Raw genomic sequence first — 25,666 nt, 5'->3', positions numbered from 1 at the left:
ATTTCACCTTCCATTAGTTTGACTAGGAAAATATATTTATACCACCTCTTAATCTTTGAGTGGCAGTATTTGAAAGGATATGTGAGGATCAGTTTTGCAATTTTTCTTTGCAAAAGATTAGCATCATTGGCAACCTATCATCAAGTGAAAGACAAGGTTTGATAGAGCTTATTAAGAACAAAACCATAAGAATAATGAAGCCAGACCAAGGGGGGTTATAATTATGGATAGTTTAACCTATTCCAGTAAAATGTTCCAATTACTCTCCAATGCGTAATTGGAGAGTAATTGGAACATTACTCTCCAATGAGACAACTTACAGGAGATTAGCAAGGAACAAAGTAAGTATAGCATACAATAACCTTGATTTTTTTTCTTAGTGATCTAGTCTACCAAGGGTTCATGAATCATTACACCCTCACATTTTAGAAGGCACTTTAACCTTTAGTTCCTTCAATGTTTGGGATACCTAAAATGCATACATGTCAGAGTGATCCCCCCTTGAGTCCAATGGTGTCAGCTAGAAAAATCCAAAACTGAATCCATGACTAAGTTTATTATGAAGTGTAAGGGGTGTTGGATGTTAAGCCATAGATTTTGAGGGACTCTAGGCATTTGCTTGTTAATTTAAATTCCTTGACATATGAATAAAGTGTTCTCTTTGTTGCAGTTGGCATTGTCTATTTGTTCACAATAATACCCCTAACTGTGAGTTTAGAATTGTTTAGGAGGTTTTTAATTGTTCAGAATGTTTTCACCACTAGAGATGTTCAGATTTTGGAAAACATCTTGAAGTTAGTTTTGATTAACAGCTACATTTTCTTCAAAGGTGAATATTTCCATCAAAATTCTGTTGGGGCAATGATGGCTGCATGTGCCCCATTGTATGTCAGTGTTGTGTTAGCTATATAGGAAGAGCAATATGTATTTACATTGAAATGTTTCTGTAATATTTACACTTATTAAGGATTTCTTGATGATATATTGATTTTATAGAAGGGATCTATAGAACAATTGAAGCGTTGTTTGTTAAATTGGAGGGATTTACTCATTTTTAATATTTACTTCCCACACAAATTTGTCTAGGATCAATTATTTGGATGTTACAATAGCAAAAGACATATTGCTAAAACACACACTTCTGTTATTTATCATAAAGAGGTGTTCCTCAATTCCTATTTGCATTTCACCAGTTGTCAACCCCTGCATCAAAAGAGGGGAATAGTTAAAGGTCAAATGGTATATTTATCTAGACTGACTACTGATGACAATGTATTTGAAAAAGAATTGCACTTTCTGTGTTCCTTATTTTTAGACAGGGGATATCCAAGTGGGTTGTTTCATGATGTTGTTGTTGTTGTTTGTCTTTTGGCTTTTCCCTGTTAGGGGTCGCCACAGCAGAACTCCGGTCCACCAATGATTGGCAGTTGGTTTTTATGGTGTCGAATTGCCAGCCCGACACCCAACCTTCAACGAAGGCATGCCCATTCAACGCATGTCTTTTGAACACCCACTCGACTGCGGGGAGGACATGCAGACTCCACATAGAAGGCACTCCCAACCCAAGCCGAGAATCGAACGGGAGAACCTCTTGCTGTGAGGCAACAATGCTACCGCTGCACCACCATGTTGTTTCATGATCTAAGGGATGAAATTTTGAGAACTGTCATGTTAGGTTTGAACATATTTTGAACACAAAAGAAGAAGGTGAAGGGAAGAGTGTTGGGTCTTGAATACCAGTTGATAATAAGTGTACCGGTGCTCCTGTAATGGGCCCTTCATAATCCCATATGTTGAATCTTTAAAGAAAAACTGGAATATCATTTTTATCAGTGATATGAAACAAATAGGTGACCACCCATCAATTGTGCTTAGCAAAGGGAAACTAAGAATAATCTTTTGGAAAGCAACACATTTATACAATGCAATAATTGTGGCAGTAATCGTGACAGTAATAATGTATATGTGTGGGCATTGTAAATGTTGTAAATTTATCCATGAAGGATCATATATAGTAGTGAAGGGTATGATTGATCCTGCACTTGTCCTAGTAGCTGTAATTGTGACACCTCTTGGGTGGCTTAACTTGCAGCCTGTACAGCATGTGATGCATTCTATGTAGGGAAAACTAAAAGGAAATGAAAAGAAAGGATTAGAGAGCACTTTTATGACATTAAAAAGAATAAATCTACTAATGCATTGAATAGACACTGGATACAATGGGTTAGTTTTAAAACATGTGTCTTTTTTGTGATTGATAGAACCATTTGGGCTGATACCGGTGGAGATTTTGACACATTGCTTAAATTCAAAGAATTGTCTTGGCAGTTGAAGCTAAATGCCATGGCCTCTCCTGACCTTATTGATAGTGAGTCAGTTATGAGTGTCTTGAAAATGAAAGCTAATGTGTGTAACATGTACATATTTATAACACATCATTCCATTTTCAGGTATTCCCAATGCTGTGTACCTGTGAAATGGCTTGATGACCAAGGCCATGCCATCATTACACTTCTAAGTAATGCATACAGATTAAAGTGTGAACGCCATCAATTCACATTTATTCTTAACTACATTCCAGCATATGCATGATGTACTTAACAAAATGGGAACATACCCGCTGAAGTGCAATACTCCTCTGTAGTTGTCTTAGTGAGATGAATAATGTAATAACTCTCCTCAACATCAGTTTGGCTAGCTACACATTTGACTTTTTATAATGGAGTACATTATTAATGGATTGCATCTGTCTGAATAATCAGCAGAATTGCATGCTAATCAACCAATCCTGTGAACCTATTTAACAAGATATAAATTATTCATGCAGACTCCATCCTGTTTTTTTCCCAGGAATTTCACAAAGTGTAGAGTACAGACATAGCATTTTTAAGGTAAATCCTAAACATGTATTGGAATGTATAAAACTATTATGGCATGTACTTGTATTTCATCACATGGTACAATAAGCAGGTAAAAGGTGGGAAATTTGTACAGAAAGTCAAGTACCAATGCAGTATATAACAATAAACTGACATAGAAAGACGGTATTTCCCAACTTTCCAGTGGCAACAGCTGTCAGTGCAGAACTAATATCCTTATGGTCCAGGTTTCGTAAACAGCATATGTCATTCAAGTTTAATGTTGTTCCAATTCACATAATGGTCACTCTCACTTATAGCAGTTGACCTAGTGTAGCTTATGTACTATTTATTTGATTTAGGACTGACACAGTAATATTGTGTTAGTTAAGTATTTATTAATTAATCTATGTATTATTAGCAGCTGTGTGTTCAAACACCACAATTACCAAACGAACAAGTACTGTTATATTTTCATCATTATTGAACTGTAATGGCAGGGCTCTCTAGCAGCGGCACAAATGGCCTGCTGGAAAATGCAATCATTAGAATTGGAGCCTGCATATGGGCAAGATATGCACACATCAAGGATTCCTGGCTGAAATATGTACTATAGCGTGTATCTGTTATTAACTGGGCATTCGAAAATGTTATAAAAAAGGTCATTTACAGTTTCTACTGTTTAAAGTAAAAGTAACATAATAGAGTGAAATAATTGTATCACTGCTTTGTATGCCGCTTATGATGATGCTAATGTTCTCCTTTTTCTTTCTCTCTCCCCACCCCTTATGTTCTCTTATTATTTTCCTTTTTTCCACAGCACAACACAGTGGAGTAGGCCTGTCCCACATGAGCCACGTTCCCCCTCTCCACCAGCTACGGTACCATGTCCCATCATGTCAGGGACAAAACCTGGTAGCAACCCCTCTGCTGCCCCTGCACTACCTGGACCATTAGGTAGTTATGCCTCACAGGATAGGCCAATGGTTCCCTCCAGGAGCAGTGACAGAGGTGGTAGGTTTCTCACCTGTGAACAATTGCTAGGTTTGGTGCATAGGATAGTGTCCACACAGTTGCTGCATGCGTATGCCTGATGTAGACACTGCTTTCCATTGTTGCTCTGAAGAATACAAGGAGATGAAGACATTAGACACTGCAGCCATCTGTGTAGTGAAGTGACAGTGATGACAGTCCACTGGGTAAGGATTCGATTCTCACTGTCACCAAACTTGAAGTCCATGGACTCTTGATCCCCCCCAACCATGGGATTCACCCCCCTCTTGTGTCCTTCACTAACCCTGTGTCTTATCTTGTATGTCCCGTCTGTCTGCAATTGCTTCCTTTCCTACCCACTTTATGTTATCCACACATACATAGGTCCCTACCCCAACATCTCTCTCTCTCTCTGTGCCAAAAAGCAAAAAAGGCACCTGCCCCCCCCAAAAAAAATATTGTCCTATACATAGCATACACGTGTCTTCATGACAACATTGATTTGTTCCTATTGACTATACTACATGATTGTGTTGCGGTCTCCTCTCTCTTTTTCTTTAGGTGACAGTCCAAATTCAGCTAATATTTTTCATATTATCATGTTTTGCTATTGAAGAAATGGATAGCCATGGTTATTTTCTTACACCCTTCCTGCACATTCCTGCTCTCCTTTCACTTTGTTTTTCCTCCTGCTTGATTCACATTTCAGTACTTTCCTGTCTTCCCCATTTCTTTCCTTTAGAGAGTCTGTGAATTCGGCATAGGCATGTGTCCACTGACAATCCTATGCACCATACCTGGCAAATCATTTGGGATGATAAATGCGCCCCCCTCCACCACTGCTCCCAGAAGGGACCAGAGGCCTAGCCTCTGGGACAGGACTTCCTGAGGGCCCATGTAGTGCAGGGGGAGCAGAGAGGGTGCTGCCAGGCTGCAGCCAAGATGTGATGGGCCTTGGTGCTGTAGCCAGTGGAGTGAGAGTAGGAGGATCACAGGGGACCTGCCTACCCTGCTGTGCTGTAGTAATAAACAAAATGAACATGCAGTCATAAAAAATTAAAAAAAAAAATTAAAATAAAAATAAATTAGACACAAAAATAAACAGACGAGCAAAGAAAGACGTTAAACAAAATAAGAAAGAAAATAAAAAAAAATTTATATAACAACAAAAACAAATAATATTAGAAATAATAAATTAAAACAAATAAATACAAAAGTATACATAATAATAAAACATGAAAACAAATTAAATAGTAAAAAAGGAGAAAAGAGGTGAGGTGAGGAAAAAAAAACAGAAGAACATTGCTAACGTCATAGTAAATATACAAGAGTTTTCTACAATTATTTCACTCTGTTTTGTTATATTTTACTTTTAAGACTACTAATTCCTAAGAAATGTCTTTATTACTCTGAATACTACCCATTTACTAACAGATGGACACTAGTACTGATCAGATTGCAGCCAGTAATCATTCATGTGTACATATAATGTACATATGCATGATTACACTTGACAGCCAGCCATTCATGCCAGAGGTATTGAGGTCTGAAAGTTACTTTCTATAATTTATTTATTTATTTATTTTACATTTGTTGACCGGGATAGCCCGACTGGATATATGTCCATTTTCAGCGGAGGCCCAGGGAGAAAAGCTCCAAGGTTAACAGTAAAACAACACAAAGAAACAATTTAGAAAAAGTAGCTACATACATTCATTTGCACATCCATAATAACGGTAGTTACATACATACAGTAGTTACATACATACAGTAGATACATACATACAGTAGTTACATTGCTTACAGTGGTTAAGTTACATACATATTCAGACTTGATCAGTTACAAATACTGGGTAGAAATATTCTGTATCTTGACATTCTGGCTAAAGATATAAAGATTAGCAGATAATTCAGGTTCCCTTCCTGTTATAGGATTGTACGCACTAAGACTGAGGAAAAGGACTAGACCTATTTGGAATGAAACTAGAATATTTAAGATGGGGCATAAAATAGTGATGTAGAGAGAAATCCTAGTCAGGTCTAGAGCATGGGCATAACCAGTGTGATTTGAGGTGACTCTTTAGTTTGTTTTTGAATATGGCTAAGGGTGGTTGTAATGTCAGGTCTGTTGGTAGACAGTTCCATATTTTACCAACGGAGTTGGCAAATAGTGAGTCACCAGCAGAGTGGTTTGCATTGACCATTTGAACCAATAGTCTGGTGGAGGATCACAGTGGGCAATTGTTGTAGGGGATGATTATATTTTTTAATGCTGGAGTTTTTTCTGGGCAGTAGAGAACTTTATGTGTTACTATGAGTTGATTGAACTGTAGTAAGTTGGGAAGTTCCATCCATCCTAAGAGGTTTAGATTGATACAGTGGCGGGTCCGGTATGGTATGTCTGCAGCAAATCTAGCAATCTTGTTATATAGATTGTTAGTTTATTAAGATCTGGTTTGTTCAGGTTGGAGAAGAGAAGTAAGGCATAGAGAAGGGTAGATAGAAGTTGGGATTGGGCAATTGCGGCTCTAGCTGGTGGGGTGAGGAATGATTTGATCCTATATAGTGACCTGAGTTTTTTATTGACTGTTTTTATGGTTTGATTTATGTGTTTGTCAAACCTGAGGTTGTTATCCACTATGATACCTAATAGTTTGATTTGGGCTTCTGGGGAGATGATTGTGCCATTATTTGCTGTTATGTTCAAAGGTGTTGTTGGGGACCTGCTTGTGGGGAAGAATATAAGCAGTTTAGTTTTGTTGGGGTTTAGAATCAGACGTTGGTTTGAGAGCTAGTTTTCAACTGTGCTGAAGGTGTTCTGGGTTAAGGTAAGTAGGTTAGCAGGCGAGGTTGCAGAACAAATTAGAGTGGAGTCATCTGCATATTGTATGCAGATAGCATCTGGGATGGCTATATGGAGGTCACTGGTAAAGAGAGAGAAAAGAAGGGGCCCTAATATGGAGCCCTGGGGAACTCCTAGTGTGATAGGGAGGCTGGATGATAGCTTGGTTTGCCAAAGTACTGCCTGTTGCCTACCATTTAGATAGGATTCAAACCATTGGAGTGCATGATTCTTTAAAGCAAAGGACTTTAAGGTTCTTATAAGTATTTTATAGTCTACCATGTCAAAGGCCTTGGATAGATCGAGAAATAGTGCAGAGGATAGTTTATTGCATTTCCAGTTTTGGTTTATGACATTTGAGAATGAATGGAGGGCTGAAGTGGTACTATGATTTGGCCTGAAACCATGTTGAGTATTGGACAGAAGTTTGTTGTGGGTGAGATATTGCATAAGTTGCATGTATACACTTTTACATGACTTTAGCTAGTGGAGACAATATAGCAATAGGCCTATAGTTTAAAAGTTCAGTAGAACTGCCTCCCTTCTGAAGAAGTATAATGTGGGAGATTTTCCAGATGGCGGGTACGGTGGCTTCAGATAGAGTCCAGTTAATCAGTATGGAGACTGGGTATGCTATAGCATCTGCAGCCTTTTGTAAGTAGTCTGCAGGAAGTAGATCAGCAGCTAGAGTTGTGGGTCTCAGTTTCTTAAGTAGGGTCACTATTAGATGGGTAGGTACAGGTAGGAAGCTAAATGGTGTTTGGGTATTGGTAGGGGCTAAACTTGGATTAGGGACATTAGGAGTGAGTTTGATGACCAGAGATTGGATAGTCTCTGTGAAAAAGGTGTTAAAGGTGTTAGCTATATTTTCAGAGGATTTATCGTTGGTGGTTGTGGGGGATGGGGTGGTAGTTTGGCCTGGGCGTAGAAGTTTGTTGAGCACAGCCCAGAACTTTTGAGGTCTATTTTGGTGGGTTTGTTGTAGGTGGTAGTAATAGTTCTTTTTATCTAAGGTTATATAATTTTTTGGTGTCATTTCTTAGTTGTCTGAATTTAAGTTGATCATTGGGGTTTGTTGTTGTTCGGTAGGTGGCCCACGCCTTGTTTCTTAGTGTGATTTTTTCTTTGGTGCCTTTGGTGAACCATGTCACAATATTAACTTTGGTTCTGATGGTACGAGTGGGAACATGGGAGGCGAGGACAGTAAGGAATTTAGCATTAAAGTATGAGACTGCATCATCTAGGGGGAGATTCTTTATGGCTGTCCAGTTAAGAGCCTTAAGTTCATTATTAAATTCATTGAGGTTGAAGTTTATGTGGCTTCTAATAGTCAGATAAGTGGGGTATTGGTAGTAGTTTACCTTAAACTTGATTATATATGTGAGGCAATGGTCACTGTGATCATCAAGTAAAGTACCAGATGTATAGTACTGTGGGGGGTTGTTAATGAGTATCCAGTCAAGGGTACTATCTTTTTGGTTGCCTTTACCTATCCTAGTGGGAGAAGATATGGTCTTTGTAAACCCATGTAGGTTTACATGGGTTGTGGGGATTTCAGCAGAACAGGTGTTCCAATCAATGTTGAAGTCCCCTAGTATGATGGTTTCTTGTGGATGGGTAAGGGATAGCCAGTTTAAGAAGTGTTCTAGGGTTTCTATGTTCTTACCTGGGGGAATGTAGCCACAGACTATGTTTATGTTTTTGTTACTGTTAATTTTTAGTTTGGCAATGAGAATTTCAGCATTGTTGATTTGGGGGGTTGTTGCATATCCAAAGTGACAGATAAGTCAGATTTGTAAAGTATGCCTACCCCGCCACCCTTTCTTGAGGTATGGTCTAGTCTATGCATATTGTACCCTGGTGGCAATACCTCATTGTCCTTAGTGGAAGGTTTTAGCCACATTTCTGTGAGGCATAGTATATCAGTTGTATTCAAATCTAAGAGGGCGTGGATGCTCTTGATGTTTAGATGGCAGGCCAGCAAGGAGTTTGGTGGCCTGCTTGATGGAGCAATGTTGGTAGGGGTGCTGGTGGGGAGGCTTGGGTTGAGATCTGTGAGTGGGCCAGGGTTTGGATGGATGTCGCCATCCATTGTTAGGTTGTTTTTAAACCTGAGTAGTAGTTTCCATATTTTGTGGATAATTTTTTGATAGTGTGTAGGTTTGGGTGTAATGTAGCATGGTCTAGTAAGGATGTACTTCTGTGGAAATGAGGAGTTGGATATATGCGGTAGTGAGAGGTGAACATTTTTATTTATGCCTATTAGAGTGGAAGTTTGAAATTTTGGGTATTGGAAGCCTAGTTTACTCTTGGTTTCATAGGCTGAGAGGAGATAGGGGATGAGCAGCACTGTTGTTAGCAGGGTTGGCAATAGCAAGGTGAAAGGTGACATAGCTACCTAACTTGACACTAGAGCCTAGGAAATGATGACGGGGAGGGGCAAGTGATTGCTGATTGAGTAGCGCTGATTTTATTACAGGTTGTCACTGATTGGTTATTGTGGGGATAGGGTGTGGTTTAGACTAGTTAATTTAGGAGTCCTGGGGGTGGGTGTGATATGGGAGCAGGGTGGGCCATGGTGCAAGCCCAAGAAAAGCGACGGCAAGAGGAGTGGGGTTAAACCAATCACAAGACACCAGACACCAGTGCTCAGATCTACAGGTAAATGGCTTAATTTTAAAGTCAAATTAATGTTAGGGGATACGTTTTAAAGATAAATTTTCTACAAGAGATATTTCTTTTGGAAAAAAGGCTAGTTTTGGATACAGGGAGTGGGTAAGTTGGGGATGGTAGTCTCCAGGTTTTGATAATACTAGTGACTATGGGCAGAGCAATTTTAGGGAAATGTCTTACTGTTAATTAGGGGCTTAGGGGCTAACCACCAGTGCAGGACCCAGTACCAGTAAAGTAGTAGCTTTGTGGTAAATAGTTTTTCGGTAATATTAACCTTTTGTAGTTTTGATGACTGATGATGATTAGCTACCGGTATTATGTATATAACGTATATTTGGGAAGTGGGGTCTTTGAACCCACAACCACTGACTTCTGTAATATTGTACTTTCCATTTGGACTACATACTAATGCATGCATACATTCCTTTTACACTTTATACATGGCTGCTCACTGTTAATTGAGAATGTGGAATGGTTGCTTTGTGCTACAGAGTAAGGATGCATATTTCCTTTGATGGTTGACATATGTATGCCCAATCATATACAACTATCTGAAAAAACAAGTAATCTGGCTGTAACAGTTAAAGCTACAATAACAGTATTTTTTATATAAATACATGCCATGTGCTTCTGTTATCCTTGCCAGGCGTGCTGCATGAGACCTCACATTCAAGACCCTTTTTTCAGCAGCTGTGGAAAAAGAAGAACAAACTAGAATGCCATTATGAATACCAGCCTTGACTATATTCAGTCGTACGACTGGTCAGTGCATGTTATACCTACACATTTGTGGAGTGCACTTGCTCTGCATTCCCTGATTCACTGATCAAGGGTATTCTCTTCTTCCTACGGAGATCATCATAATGATGATGACCAATCCACTCTGCTACAGGCCCCATGAGGAGCTCAGTGTCTCTCCAACCTACAACCACTCTAAGTATTCAACTGCGGTACCACCTTTATCATTCTTATCAGAAAAGCGCAGCCTGGGTCTGAAATGTCTGCAAACAGCTAAAGTAAACTTTAAACCTATCACCAATCTAAGCATTCAACTGCGGTACCACCTTTATCATTCTTATAAGAAAAGTGCAGTCCGGGTCTGAACTGTCTGCAAACAGCTAAAGTTAACTTTGAACCTAAAACCAAGTATTCAACTGCGATACCACCTTTATCATTCTTATAAGAAAAGCACAGCCCGGGTCTGAACTGTCTGCAAACAGCTATAGTAAACTTTAAACCTAACACCACCCTAAGTATTCAACTGCGGTACCACCTTTCTCATTCTTATAAGAAAAGTGCAGTCCAGGTCTGAACTGTCTGCAAACAGCTAAAGTAAACTTTAAACCTAACACCACCCTAAGTATTCAACTGTGGTACCACCTTTATCATTCTTATAAGAAAAGCACAGCCCGGGTCTGAACTGTCTGCAAACAGCTAAAGTAAACTTTAAACCTAACACCACCCTAAGTATTCAACTGCGGTACCACCTTTATCATTCTTATAAGAAAAGCGCAGCCCGGGTCTGAACTGTCTGCAAACAGCTAAAGTTAACTTTGACTATGTGTCTAACTGTCTGAGCCAATATTCATTATCCCCTGGAAAGCACTTTGCTTTGGCTTGTAGGCAGCCCCCCCACCACACACACACACACTCATCTTCCATTATCTCTCTTATTCCCTTCTGTTAGCAAATAGTATTCATAATTGATAAATACTGTGTTTGTGAATTTAAACTGAGACCACAGTAGCCCACTGATACAAGGCTATCCTGTTTTTCCACCTGAGTAATGGTTAAGAAATGACTTACAGTTTCAGAGCAGTCCTTGGTCAATTCTGATTGTTTCTTAAACACAAACTTGTCTTTGCTTTGGCTCATTAGCAGCAGTACAAAAGAACTGCCTGCTCACACCCTTGTTCTCCCCCTCCCCTTTCCCTGTTTATTACCTTAAGCCAATCCCAAAGTTAATAAATATTACGTGTGGCCGGCACCATTTTTAAAACTACAATCCACTCTGCTACAGGCCCCATCAATAGCACAGTGATTCTAGAGTAAGAGTTTTACAAATATATATGCTTTTTTATGTTGAATTGTGTTAGACATCTAATATGATTTATGCTTTATTACTGGAAGTTACTATGGCATGCTAGCATTTTGTTTGTCTGCACCAAGTTGTTTTTAGTATAATAGTATGGTCTAGTTGCATAGCTGCACCTTGTTAACTAATGTTATTCATGTGAATGTGCTGTGTGTAGACAGCTCATACTGGTGTCTAATTATTTCTATATAATTGTGCTGTTACTGGTGGATAGAATCACATCAGAGACCCAGGACAGAGTGTTGCTCGCTATATTTTTATCTGTGACTGCATAACTGTCAGCTGAGGTCCCTTCTTACTGATGTTTTTCCAACTGGCTCAGTATCTGCATATACTAGTAGTTGGTTCAAGACATATTGTCCTGCATGCAGTAGCTATTTGCTCAGTGTGTTTTTTATAATCTTTATAATATATATTTACCATCTCAAAAGTGCTTACTCCTCTCTGTACTCTTCTTTTCTAGACCTAACACCACTCTTAAGTTTTCAACTGCGGTACCACCTTTATCATTCTTATAAGAAAAGCACAGTCCGGGTCTGAACTGTCTGCAAACAGCTAAAGTTAACTTTGAACCTAACACCACTCTTAAGTATTCAACTGCGGTACCACCTTTAACATTCTTATAAGAAAAGCACAGTCCGGGTCTGAACTGTGTGCAAACAGCTACAGTTAACTTTGAACCTAACACCACTCTTAAGTATTCAACTGTGGTACCACCTTTAACATTCTTATAAGAAAAGCACAGTCCGGGTCTGAACTGTCTGCAAACAGCTACAGTTAACTTTGAACCTAACATCACTCTTAAGTATTCAACTGCGGTACCACCTTTAACATTCTTGTAAGAAAAGCACAGTCCGGGTCTGAACTGTCTGCAAACAGCTACAGTTAACTTTGAACCTAACACCACTCTTAAGTATTCAGCTGTGGTACCACCTTTATCATTCTTATAAGAAAAGTGCAGTCCGGGTCTGAACTGTCTGCAAACAGCTAAAGTTAACTTTGAGTATGTGTCTACCTGTTTGAGCCAATATTCATTATCCCCTGGAGAGCACTCTGCTTTGGTTGTAAGCACCCCCCCCCAAACACACACACACATACACTAATCTTCCATTTTCTCTCTTATACCCTTCTGTTAGCAAATTGTATCCATAACTGATCAATACTGTGTGTTTGTTAATTTAAACTGAGACCACAGTAACCTACTGATACAAGGTTATTCTGTTTTTGCACCTCAGAAATGGTTAAGAAATGACTTACAGTTTCAGAGCAGTCCTTGGTCATTTCTGATTGTTTCTTAAACACAAACTTGTCTTAGCTTTGGCACATTAGCAGCAGTACAAAAGAACTGCCTGCTCACACCCTTGTTGTCTCCCTCCCCCTTCCATGTTTATTACCTTAAGCCAATCACAAAGTTAATAAATATTACCTGTGGCAGGCACCATTTTTAAAACAACAACCACCCTTTGAGCACCTCATGCTCGGCTCTGTCATAAACCTTATTAAAACTGCCTGAACTGGGGCACAGTTAACTGATAGTTTGTGTAAATACAGGGCACCTACCTGATTCTCCACATTCACTATCATGTGTTCTTTTATCAGTTTACTCTGTTACCTGATTGTATCCACCCCCCTTATAAGAGCAACTAACAGGGTCTCTACAAGCTTCGCTCCCCACCTTTTCCCCTATTCCCTCCCACCCCCAGTGGTCCTGCATTTCTTACACTCACAAACACCTCCCATCTTTCCAATAGCCAACCACAGCACTAAACCTAACACTACCTCCTCCATCTTCCCACTACTATCACTCTTCCTCAGCTAACATGTTTAAGCATACCATACCTATGCTCACTGCATGCACTCTCCTTGCATATCTTACATCCTACCAAAACTCCATCATTCCCCCACTCAACCACTACCACTGTACTACTACTCACACCACCACTCATGTCTCACTCTCACTCAGCTCCCCTCCCACCAACTCAGTAGCCATCCCTATGCACCCCCCACTTATTCTAACAACTATATTACTCAAACATAAAGCATCCCTACTACTTAACATAGTAACCCTCCCGCTATATCTTTTACCCACAGAGGACAATCATAAAGTTTCCCTAATAAACAAACACATTCAAAAACTGAGAAAACTAATAACCTCATGCATATCAAACCTAGCCCCAAGTGGAGACATCCACCCCAAAACTGGCCCTACCATCTCCAACCCCAATCCTCTTAATCAGACTAGAAACCACAACTTCTTCCATATCACAGCCAATAGAAAGCCAAGTGACTTCCTTCTACTAAGCCTAAATATTAGAAGTATATCCAACAAAGTCCATGAACTCCATGCCACCATAGACTTGTACTCCCCAGATATAGTCATTCTGACAGAAACCTGGCTAAAACCTCACATTACCAGTGAGCAAATCCTCCTTACCGGTTAAGGCATACTAACAGAAGACCAGCTAAACAAGAAAGGAGGCAGTGTAGCTATAATATTTAAACAGCATCTAAACATCCAGATCTTAAAATCATCAGCTCCACAAATAGGCAGTGAAGAAATAATATATACCGACCTCAAAATAAACCAAAACAAAACCATCAACATAATTGGATGCTACTTCTCACCTGACCAAAACATCTCCCCACTAGAAAAACCTCCTTAGCTGGTCTACCCACCATCTCCCCCAAGAAACTATAATTTTAGGTGATTTCAATATTGACTGGCAATCCTGTTCTGGCAACCATCCAACCCATCATGTAAACCTTCATGGCTTCACCCAACTAATCCAGTCGACAGCCAGGATAAATAAAAACTCCAACAAGCACACTACCCTGGATTAGATACTCGTCAGTAAGAGCCCCCAGTCTTATATAACAGGCTGCTTATCAGATAGCCTCAGTGATCACCCCCCAACATTCCTACTCCAAAAATACCTATACCAAGCTAAACCTGTCATCTACCGTCAAATACGTAAAAAACTAAACTTTAACCCAATCACATTCATCTCATCCCTCAAAGAATGTAATTGGCATCCTCTAAACTACCTCAATATTGATGACGCAGTTGAATTTTTTAATACTACTTTCCTGAGCATCCTTAATTACCATGCCCCCATAAGACTTTCCAGAACCAAAGTACAACCCCCCCCCCCATGGCTACAGAAAACCACTAAGTCAGAAATGAAAAACAGGGATAAAGCCTAGGAGCACTGATGTCAAACCAAAACCCCCTCAACTAGATAGAAATTCCTAGAACTACACAATAGAGTCAAAAAGCTAATAAAACAGGACAAATTCCAATACTACTAGTCTGCCCTAGACTCCTCCCAACACAGCCCCAAACAATTCTAGTCCTCCTTAAACTACATCCTCCACAGAGGTAAAGTCAGTACCCCTCCTGCTAACATCCCTCACTGCTTCAGAAATATTGCTACCTCATTCAACACACACTTCACACAAACCATACTATCACTAGCTAAACAACACAACCCCATCCACTCCAACCCACACCTTCAACTAGTAATCTCCCCACTGCCTTCTCTTTTTCTCCTGTACCTACCTCCAACATAAAAAAACTCTTAACTGAACTTAAGTCCACCAGATTAGCAGCAGACAACCTCCCAAGTGAATACCTACAAATCACAGCTGATGCTCTGGCCTACCCAGTATCCATCTTGATTAACCGATCTCTGTCAGAAAGTTACGTTCCCACACTATGGAAAGTATCACATATAATTCCCCTCCACAAAGACGGCCCCTCCACAGAACTTACCAATTACCACCCCATAACTATTCTCTCTCCACTCTCCAAAATACTAGAGAGATGCATTCACTCTCAGGTCTCAGACTACCTCCTTACTAACAACCTCCTTTCCTATACTCAGCATGGTTTCCAACAAAACCATAGCACCACCACTGCCTTACTCTCCTTTATTAACATTATCCTTCAGCATAAAAACAATGGCTATCTCTCCTCTGCTACTTTCCTAGACCTATCTAAAGCATTTGACATGGTTCCACACAAACAACTCATCTCTGTCCTTAATAACCTATTCTTCTCTCAATCAGTCACCAACTGGTTTCAGAGTTACCTGTCAGAAAGCCAAAAATCTGTTATTTGGCAGAATGACATATCTCCCCAACTACCTGTCTCTATAGGGGTTCCCCAAGGATCCATTGTTGGACCCCTACTCTTCTCTATGTTCACCAATAATCTAGCCTCTACCACCAAACATGGCACACTCATACAATACGCAGATGACTCAACCATCATCTGCTCAGCCCAGTCCCTACCCAAACTGCAAAAAGTCACACAGGAAGCCTTTTCCTCTGTTGAAACTTGGTTATCCGATGCCCAATTAATACACAACCCAAACAAAACTAAACTACTCATCTTCCAACCCACCAAACATACTCAAAATAAGTCTCACTTTAACATCACAGCAAAAGACAACACCACTATACACCAAACAGAGCACACCAAATTGCTAGGCGTGGAAATAGACAATAAACTAAAATTTGAAATTCACATATCCATGACCATAAAAAATGTCCACAAAAACTATTTATTTATTTGTAGTTGTTTAACCAGGATAGTCCATTGGGCCAGAAGAACCCGTTTTCAATGGAGTCCTGGGGAGAAAAGCTCCACATACAGATTACATAAAGATTAGGATGCACACATAGATTGCATGAGGATTAGTGAGATTAACATTATACAATTTCTGATAATTAACAGAACAAGAGTGTTACAATCAAAGGTAATAATGGCAACATTTTTTTTTTGAGTGAGGAGAGGTAGTTAGATGCAGTAGAATAAGGAGTTGTTTTTGTTTTTTGATTGAGGAGAAGTAATTAGATGCAGTAGAATAAGGAGTTGTTTTTGTTTTTTGATTGAGGAGAGGTAGTTAGATGCAGTAGGATAAGGAGTTGTTTTTGTTTTTTGATTGAGGAGAGGTAGTTTGATGCAGTAGGATAAGGAGTTGTTTTTGTTTTTTGATTGAGGAGAGGTAGTTTGATGCAGTAGGATAAGGCGTTGGTTTTGTTTTTGATTGAGGATTGGTAGTTAGATGCAGTAGGATAAGGAGTTGTTTTTGTTTTTTGATTGAGGAGAGGTAGTTAGATGCAGTAGGATAAGGAGTTGTTTTTTTTTTTGATTGAGGAGAGGTAGTTAGATGCAGTAGGATAAGGAGTTGTTTTTGTTTTTGATTGAGGAGAGGTAATTAGATGCAGTAGGATAAGGAGTTGTTTTTGTTTTTTTGATTGAAGAGAGGTAGTTAGATGCAGTAGGATAAGGAGTTGTTTTTTTTGATTGAGGAGAGGTAGTTAGATGCAGTAGGATAAGGAGTTGTTTTTGTTTTTTGATTGAGGAGAGGTAGTTAGATGCAGTAGGATAAGGAGTTGTTTTTTTGTTTTTTGATTGAGGAGAGGTAGTTAGATGCAGTAGGATAAGGAGTTGTTTTGTTTTGATTGAGGAGAGGTAATTAGATGCAGTAGGATAAGGAGTTGTTTTTGTTTTTTTGATTGAGGAGAGAGAGTTAGATGCAGTAGGATAAGGAGTTGTTTTTGTTTTTTGATTGAGGAGAGGTAGTTAGATGCAGTAGGATAAGGAGTTGTTTTTGTTTTTTGATTGAGGAGAGGTAGTTAGATGCAGTAGGATAAGGAGTTGCTAGATACTTGTAAGGAGTTGTATACTGGAAGCATAAATTTGCTACCTGGGGTTTGAGAGAAGGAAGAGAAAAAGTAAAGAGTAGCTTATGAGGGATGGGAGCAGGACCATTCCCATGTGGAGGTTAGATGAGAGTGGAGTTATACAGAAATAAGCAACTTCTCACCAAAGCAGCAAAGATTTCAGTAGCAAATTCCCACCTTATCTCCACCCTAATTTATGCCTCTCCAATATATACCAACCTAAGGCAATGCAATCTAAACAAGCTAGAGACCTGCTACAACAAAATTGCCAAATTCGCCACACGGGCATCCTACCGTAGGCATCACTGTCTCTCACTTGCTGAACTGGGCTGGCTTGAACTCCCTCACCTCCTTCAATGGTATCAACTCACACTCGCCCACAAACTAGTAAACCATCCACTAAATGCCCCATCCCTCCAGAATCTACTCCAACCCTATCGCACCACTAGACCACTAAGATCCAGCAACAAAAATCCTTTGCAGATCAATAAAGCCAATAACTCTGCTGGTGAAGCACTATTCTCTTGCACCATAGCCAAATTATGGAACTCCCTCCCACCCACAATTACCTCCGTACCATCATGCACCCACTTCAAAACTTTACTAAAAGCGCACCTAAAAACATGCTGGCTATGTCCTTGCAACTCCCATTCTAATATCACCCACCCCAAACACCCACTACCTTTCTTTCCACCCCACTAATGACCTTGATTATAGCAAGCTCGGATGCTCATAAGCCTACTACTTATTATACAGCAGGAGCTTCTTATTCTAACAATTGTTAATGTCTGTTATGTATTTCGCAGATAAAAATTCTAGTTGTCTACTGATGTACTATGTTCTTCATCTGTAACTATGTTTGTAATTGTTAATTGCTATGTTAATCAAATTGTTAATTGCTATGTAAATCCAATGTAACTACTGTCTGTATATTTTAACTGTGGAGCTTTTCTCCCCAGGCCGCTGCTGAAAATGGACCTATGTCCAGTCGGACACTCCTGGTCAACAAATGTAAATAAATAAAAATAAAATAAATGACATTGCTCACCAGTGAGTGGAACACCAGTCACACACGGAGATCATCATAATGATGATGACACTGCTCAGCAGTGGGTGGAACACCTGTCACACTGGTCAAAACCCTAGGCAAACTAGTCCAGGCTTCAGACTTATACCAAGAACCTGTATAGTCTTTCTGCAAAAGGCATTGGCCATGTTCCTTAATTAGGTGCCCAACAAAGACTTTGGACTCCTGAACTCTCCAACATTGTACTCTGAAGTGCACACCTTTTTCAACACCAGCATTGTCTCCTAAAGATCAAGCTCAATGTAAAATGAGCATTTCCCACCAATTCCACTTTAAATATCAAGTTTTCCCACCATATGCATATATTGAGCTTACTGAGAATGCTCACTGTCTGTTTTTAGCTACATTTGAAAAAGTCGAGCACCATTTACCATCACGCAAACAGAGTCAGCCAGGATGTATTTATTTCATAATGGTAAGCAATGCACAACAGTGAGCAATAAATAAAAATAATAATAATAATAATAATAAAAGCAATGCAATTCCAAGGATGTATGACCTACAGCCGCTTGTGTAGCTCTGTTATTCAAATGGGATTGCAGAAATATACTTGCATGAACATAGTATGCATTGTACCCACAGTCATACTTATAATAGGTTTACTATCAAAAGCACGAAAATCACTTACATGAACGGTGATTTCCACGACAAATAACGTTGACTCGTGCATATTAAGTAGGTTGTATGGTCGATGCAACAAAGTCTACAAATTCTGTCGACCATAGTTTCTAAATCCTCCATTCACAGCAATGCTGTGAATCCCTGTCCTGTGTACGTCCTTCTGAATGGATGTACACGTGAACGTCGACATTCTGACTGCCGCTCCTACCATGGTCGAGGAGGTGGCTGTCGGACATGTCAGTGTCGACCTTTTGACTGTAAACCCTTATAATATATTCACAACACCCATATAAATGAATAGGTAAATAAGTGACATAATATTAGTATCTCAGCCCTCATATATGTAAATATTATCAGCTACACTATTTCAGGTGTTATGAGTGACAGTAAATATGACGTGCTATGGAACAACCTTAAAAGTGTATGGAATATGTGGTTTTTGATCCTAGGACCATGTGTACAGTAGTCCTACACTTACAGCTCTCACCAAAAGAATGTTGAGAAAACACTTGTGTATGTTGCACTTCATTTGTCTAATCTGCAATGTCAAACACAGTGAAAGAAAAGTTTGCTTGCCCTGTACTAGAACCCAGAACCATTTGCACTCCAGACTTAGATTTATGACTTATTGCCAGAGGATTAGTTGCATGTCATCCCCTATATTAGTATTCATTGTTAACTTCAGAGTGTTAGTGCAGTGCAGTCCCTCTTACTGGGTTTGCACGATGTGCAGTGGTATTTACTGAATGAATCCATTTTCTATTTTTGTCTGTCTGGGGACATGTATGATACATGGGTGGTCCAGTCATGCATATAAGGTAATCATCATGCAAACATGTGAGAAAATAAGAGAGAAAGAAATGAAAATCAATAAAATATATGAAATGAATACATGCAGAATGACAACTCTACGGTAGGGTCCCTTGCAAGAACTTTTACAATTTAAATGTGTTTGGGACCCTGCCAAATTTTGAACAAGGAAAAGCAATTGTCATCATACCTCTCAACTGTACAGATTTTCACAGAATATCTATATTTTTGTTTCATATTTTTTGTCTGTTTTTTATAAAATTGTGGGATTCTGGCAAATCACTGGCAAATCATTGAGGATTGAATTCACAAAATAATGACAGACATTCAATATTCTAATTTCATAACTTTCAGAAATTTCATGCCAAAGCAAAACCTGTTATTCTATCCACTTTTTAAGTTTGTAGAGCAGTATTTAAAAATTGCCCCTATTTTTGGGCCTTTGCCCCCCCATTATTTATAGCATTGTTCAGATACCTTGCTGTTAAAGGTTAAGTGGTATGATTGCCATGCTGCTGATGGCAGATAACATGGAAATGCTATCCGCTTTCTGGAAGAGGTTTTGCGGCCAAAACAACACTGTTGCATGCCACAAAACCTTATTTAAGTACACTGCTTTTCATTAATATGCATTGCATGGCACTGGCAAATTCAAAACTTCATGTACATGGAAACAATCTGTATAAGCACTACACAAACCCTACACAGAGTTTCTTGAATCCTGCAGTGCATCTTAAAAAAATGGTTTTCAGTAGTATTTTATGCATACATTGAGTTACTTTGGCATCAGCAGAGGCTATATTATTTTACTATTCTATTAGGATGTGCTTGTGATATTGAATGAACATTTAATTGTGTAATCATATCTTTTTTAGCATATTCATCATTCGATTGCACATATATTCATATATATTTTTTAATATTCCTTTGGATTTAGTGACTGGTTAATACATTTTAAGATAATTAATTATTAATTAGGAGATGCTGTGATTGGTTTAATTCAGTATATAAACTGGTGTGTTAATGGTGTTTATAACTCTCATGAAATTCATTTTCATTATGGATGAAAGCACTAAATTATTAATGTATTTGTTAGAATAAAGTAGAGTAGATTCACCTAGCCTGATGTTCTTTTTGTTTGTTGATTGGTCAACAGTATTTGTCACACCAGAAAATAATCTAATTGTTGAAGTCAATCATTTTTGGCATCACTGGCTAGATTCAGGAATCCTTGGAAGCAAGTTCACAAACCCTGAGAAGTGTTCACAAATACAAAAAAAAAAACTGTTCAAAAGTAGGAAACTTCTATAAACACAGAAAAATGCTGCGAACTCAAAACAACTTTTGCAGTATCAGAGGAGCTTAGAAAATATAACACTACTACCTAGGTGCAGTGCTGTAACAAACAGATGGTAATTCTTTAATAAGTGCAGGCTGAAAAATAGTGTTAAATTCAACAAAATCAATAAATGCAGTACATAAGTGTTAAATAGCAGTGAGATAATTACAGCAGGTTAAAAGATACAGACACACACACACACACACACACATATATATATATATATATATATATATATATATATATATATATATATATATATATATATATATATATATATATCTGTACCTATATCAGTTTTGCAGGTCCACAGATGGTTTAGAAGCAATGCAAGGTCTTGTAATCACAGGTGTCTAAGCCAGACACAGGGAAGCTCTGAATAAGTGACCCTTTTCCATTTCATTCTGCCTCACTATGTGTGTGTATGTGTGCACAACCCTTTATTGACTCTGGACTTTGGAAATGACAGTTTGGTAGACAATGAAGCTACAAATGGTGCGAACCTTAATGACTTTTTTACTTTGAGTAAATCCTTGGAAGATGATTTGTACAAGTTGCAACGTCTGGTGTGGCAGAGGCTACACCTAGAAGCTAGTATACATTTCAAGGTGGTCCCCAGGGGCATGCGGGTTTTCTGCATGCCCTCATATGGGGACAGTCATCCAACCCTGCTTAAGCAATGGCAGGACCTTAATATAGACTTGGGCTTCAGATACATGAAACTGTTGATTCAATATTTCCAGCCCATGGAGACTGAGCTGCGTAACAAAGCAGATATGGCTTATAAAGAAATATCTGAGCATTTCAAGTCTGAATTTTGTACCAATAAGCTAAAGAATATTTGTATGCAAGTCAATGCCTTTAGCTTCAGACTCAAGAACATCAAACAAAAGAAACTGATGAGAGACTATAAAGATTTTCAGTGTGGCCAGATTTTTGTTTGGCCTAGAACACATAATAATGTCCATAATAATTATGATAGCGCTACATCCACCAACAATAGCACACTGATGAATGTAATTGATAATGTTCCATCTGTTGTTTCTGTGCCAGTAGCAGCACCCTCCTCCACTCTTGGAACATTGGACAATAGGGATAATATGCCAAATAGACCTGTTAGTAATACTTATGTCAGTGAGTCCATGGGGATGGATACTCCACCCCCTAATCAATTGGCCTTTCTAGATAAGAACATTACCTCTGCGTTAGGAGCCATTCCAAAAGTACCAGTTACTGATGGTAATCGTTTTTTACCTTACCCAGTCAAATTGAACCATCAGAACAGAGGGCGATCCAACAGCAGAGGCCCACGAAAAAGGAAACCGTCAGGAGAATGGTCGGGACAGAGAAGGAAAGTAAGACATTGACTACTCTGGTCTATAATGAGTCTGATGTTATTTTGGACGACACTGAAATTAGTGTATTGAATAAAGGCCTCAACTTTATTCCAGCTACTACCAGTACTTTGACTGAGTCACTTATTGATTTAAGGTTGTTTTGTCGAAGATTATCATTGAAATTGTTGTTTAAAGAACAAACAAAATGTAATACATCTGACAGTTTTAGGTCTCAATTTAGACCTAAGAGTACCTTTATACCTAATATGCCTAGTCATGTGGAGTGTTTCATGAAAGCTTGTGATAATGATTTGTATGAGCTGTTCTCCTCTAAAGGTAATAGGCCTACATATTACAACCTGACAGCGCCTGAGAATAAGGCTTTAAATAGGTTTAAATGCAGGAGAGACATTGTTGTGAAGCCAGCAGACAAAGGTGGAGGGGTGGTGGTGATGAATACCTTAGATTACATAACCACCATGGTATCTATGCTTTCTGACACCAATACGTATAGAGAAATATGTAAGCAAGATGTAGATCGTATAGTTCATAATATACATGATGCATTATACGACTTGGTTATGTGTAGACAGGTTAGTAAGGAAATTTATGATTTTTTCACTGTCGAGAATCCCATCACTCCCATCATTAAGGGTCTGCCTAAGATACATAAGAGCATCACTCCTATACCTATGAGACCAATAGTATCAGGGGAAGGATGGGCCACCTACAATGTTTTGGCTTTCATTGAATATCTATTGAGACCTATCATAGAATCTTTTTCCTCCATACTTAGAGATACATATCAGCTTTTGGAAAGTATAGGGAATATAGTACTCGCTGTTGACTTACATGAGCATTTGTTGATCACTTTAGACGTCAACAGTTTATTCACCTGTATACCCAATGATGTAGGGATACAATCTGTTCATGAGATACTCGCCAGGAAATCCACTTATACTAGAGACAGGAACCTACTCATTTGTCAACTTCTAGATTTAGTATTGAACGATAATATCTTTATGTTCCAAGACAAGAGTTATCTGCAGAAATGGGGTGTTGCCATGGGCACACCCTGTGCTAACTCTTATGCTAATTTAGTGGTTTTAGAGTGGGAGTTGAATTATGTATTTACACACCACATGTTTAAACAGGTGAAATTGTACAAACGTTTTGTAGATGATATTATTATCATATGGGAAGGTACACTATCTGAGTTTGAGATGTTTTGGTCAGAAATAGAGTCGACCACCACCTTCTTGACATTCACACAGGAGTACTCTAAATCTTCTATCCCTTTTTTAGATGTGACGTTAAACATCAATGAGAAAGGACAGATTATTCCGACACTGTATAGGAAACCAGTTTGGAGGAACTCGATCCTTAGATATGAGAGCATGCACCCTAGGCATGTTTTCTTTGGCGTTGTCAAGAGTCAATTTATTAGATTGAGTAGGTTATGTAAAGATCCCTGTGAATTGGAGAAGGAAGCTGATATGATGGAGTCATTATTCAGAGATAGAGGGTGTTTTAGAAATAGTAAGGGTTAGTCACAGAGGTGGTGATTTAGCTAATATGTTAGCTAAGGCCGAATTGAATTGGATACTGAGATGAGGGCACATCTTACCCATCACCATGGACAGAAACTCATTTACCACCCTCCCCATTGTACTTTTACTCCTCATTTTACCATTTCTCTTAACAACCTATGAAACACAAGCCCTAACAGGAATCTACCTTCCTAAGGGTCAGACCTCCCTGTATTCCCAAAATACCACTACTCTTATCCCTCCCTCTCTCTACTCTGCTACTCACCTCATCCCTAAAAGTACTCACCTTATTCTTAGATACCCAAAAGTATCCTCATTAAGGGAACAGCTTAAACTACTAACTAGACTACAAAAAATACTAGAATATTTGAAAAAATCCATCACTAATGACGGGGACATCCACCCTAACCCAGGCCCTCATAGTGACCCAGGCCCTAACCTCCTCCATGCAGCTAGTAGACTCATGGACTCCCTCTTTTTGCTTCATCTCAATATTAGAAGCATTAATAATAAAGTCCATAGCTTACATGCCATGCTTGATATCCACTACCCGGACATAATGTGTTTATCAGAAACTTGGCTCAAACCAAGCACCAAGGATGAGGAAATTATCCCTCCTGGATATAACATCATCAGGGCTGATTGTACAACCAGAAAGGGTGGCGGAATAGCTGTGATGTTCAAGAACTCCTTGAGCATCACAATGAATTTACTCCAACCCCCAAAAGTTCCTAACCTGGAACTGATTGCCCTTAAGCTATCCCTAAACAGACAAAAAAGTATTAATCTCATAGTAACCTACCTACCACCGGGCAAAAATGTAGAAAATCTTGAACAAACCCTTAGTTGGCTTGCTAATACCTATCCCCAAGAAACTATAATATTAGGAGATGTTAATATAGACTGGTCTCTCTACTCTGCCCAATCAAATCCACTCCCCATTAACTTACATGGTTTCTCCCAAAATATTCTTTCTCCCACTAGAATTGGACATGCCCAACAAAAGGAGAGCACTATTGACTGGATTCTTACTAATAGGAATCCTAATAACTCTACCACAGGGACCCTTCCCAACGACCTTAGTGACCACCTCGCTACCTTACCTTTATTATAAAACACAAATGTTCAAATACGAATCCCCCCATAACTAGATTAGTAAGGAATAGCAAGAATTTTGTCCCTGACCAATTCCTAGCTGATCTCAAGGCTTGTAACTGGCACATCCTAAAAACCCTATCGTTAGATGAAAGTGTTTCATACTTTAATGACACTTTCCTCAAGATACTCAATTCCCATGCTCCTAAACGACTTACTAGAACTAAGGAACGTATAGCACCATGGCTAACACAAGAAACTAAATCCAAAATTAGAATCAGAGACCAGGCCTGGAATAAATGGAGAACCACAAAACCCCCCCTAGACCGCATCAAGTTCCTCCAGCTTAGAAATTCAACCAAAGTAGCCGTTAAATCTGATAAAAAACAATATTTCTGTCACCTCCAAAACAAACATCAATATAATCCTAAAAAATTCTGGGCTGGTTTTAACCACTTACTACATCCCGGTAAGTCTACTACCCCCACCCCCGACAAACTCATGGACAATGACCCAACAGAAATAGCCAACTCCTTTAATTCTTTTTTCATTGAGACCATCCAGTCCCTTGTCAGTAAGCTTGCCACGCCTCCCTCGGTGGCAACCCCAACCATAAATACAACCCAAACGGCCTTTAACCTACAACCCATCTCCACCTCATACATTCGCACCCTT

The 25,666-nt window shown here is 39.1% G+C and overlaps 1 protein-coding gene across 1 annotated transcript in view; it reads right to left on the bottom strand.

The window, feature by feature from the left end:
• LOC122795068 overlaps nucleotides 1–25,666 on the bottom strand; it is a 471,006-nt gene that overhangs the window by 408,207 nt on the left and 37,133 nt on the right. The gene's annotated exons all lie outside the window — the stretch shown is intronic.

This window comes from Protopterus annectens, chromosome 2.part1 (assembly GCF_019279795.1).
Source record: "Protopterus annectens isolate FY-2018-M chromosome 2.part1, PAN1.0, whole genome shotgun sequence".
Lineage (NCBI taxonomy): Eukaryota > Metazoa > Chordata > Ceratodontiformes > Protopteridae > Protopterus > Protopterus annectens.
The sequence above is the reverse complement of the archived record's forward strand: the minus strand, read 5'-3'. Positions and strand labels throughout refer to the sequence as shown.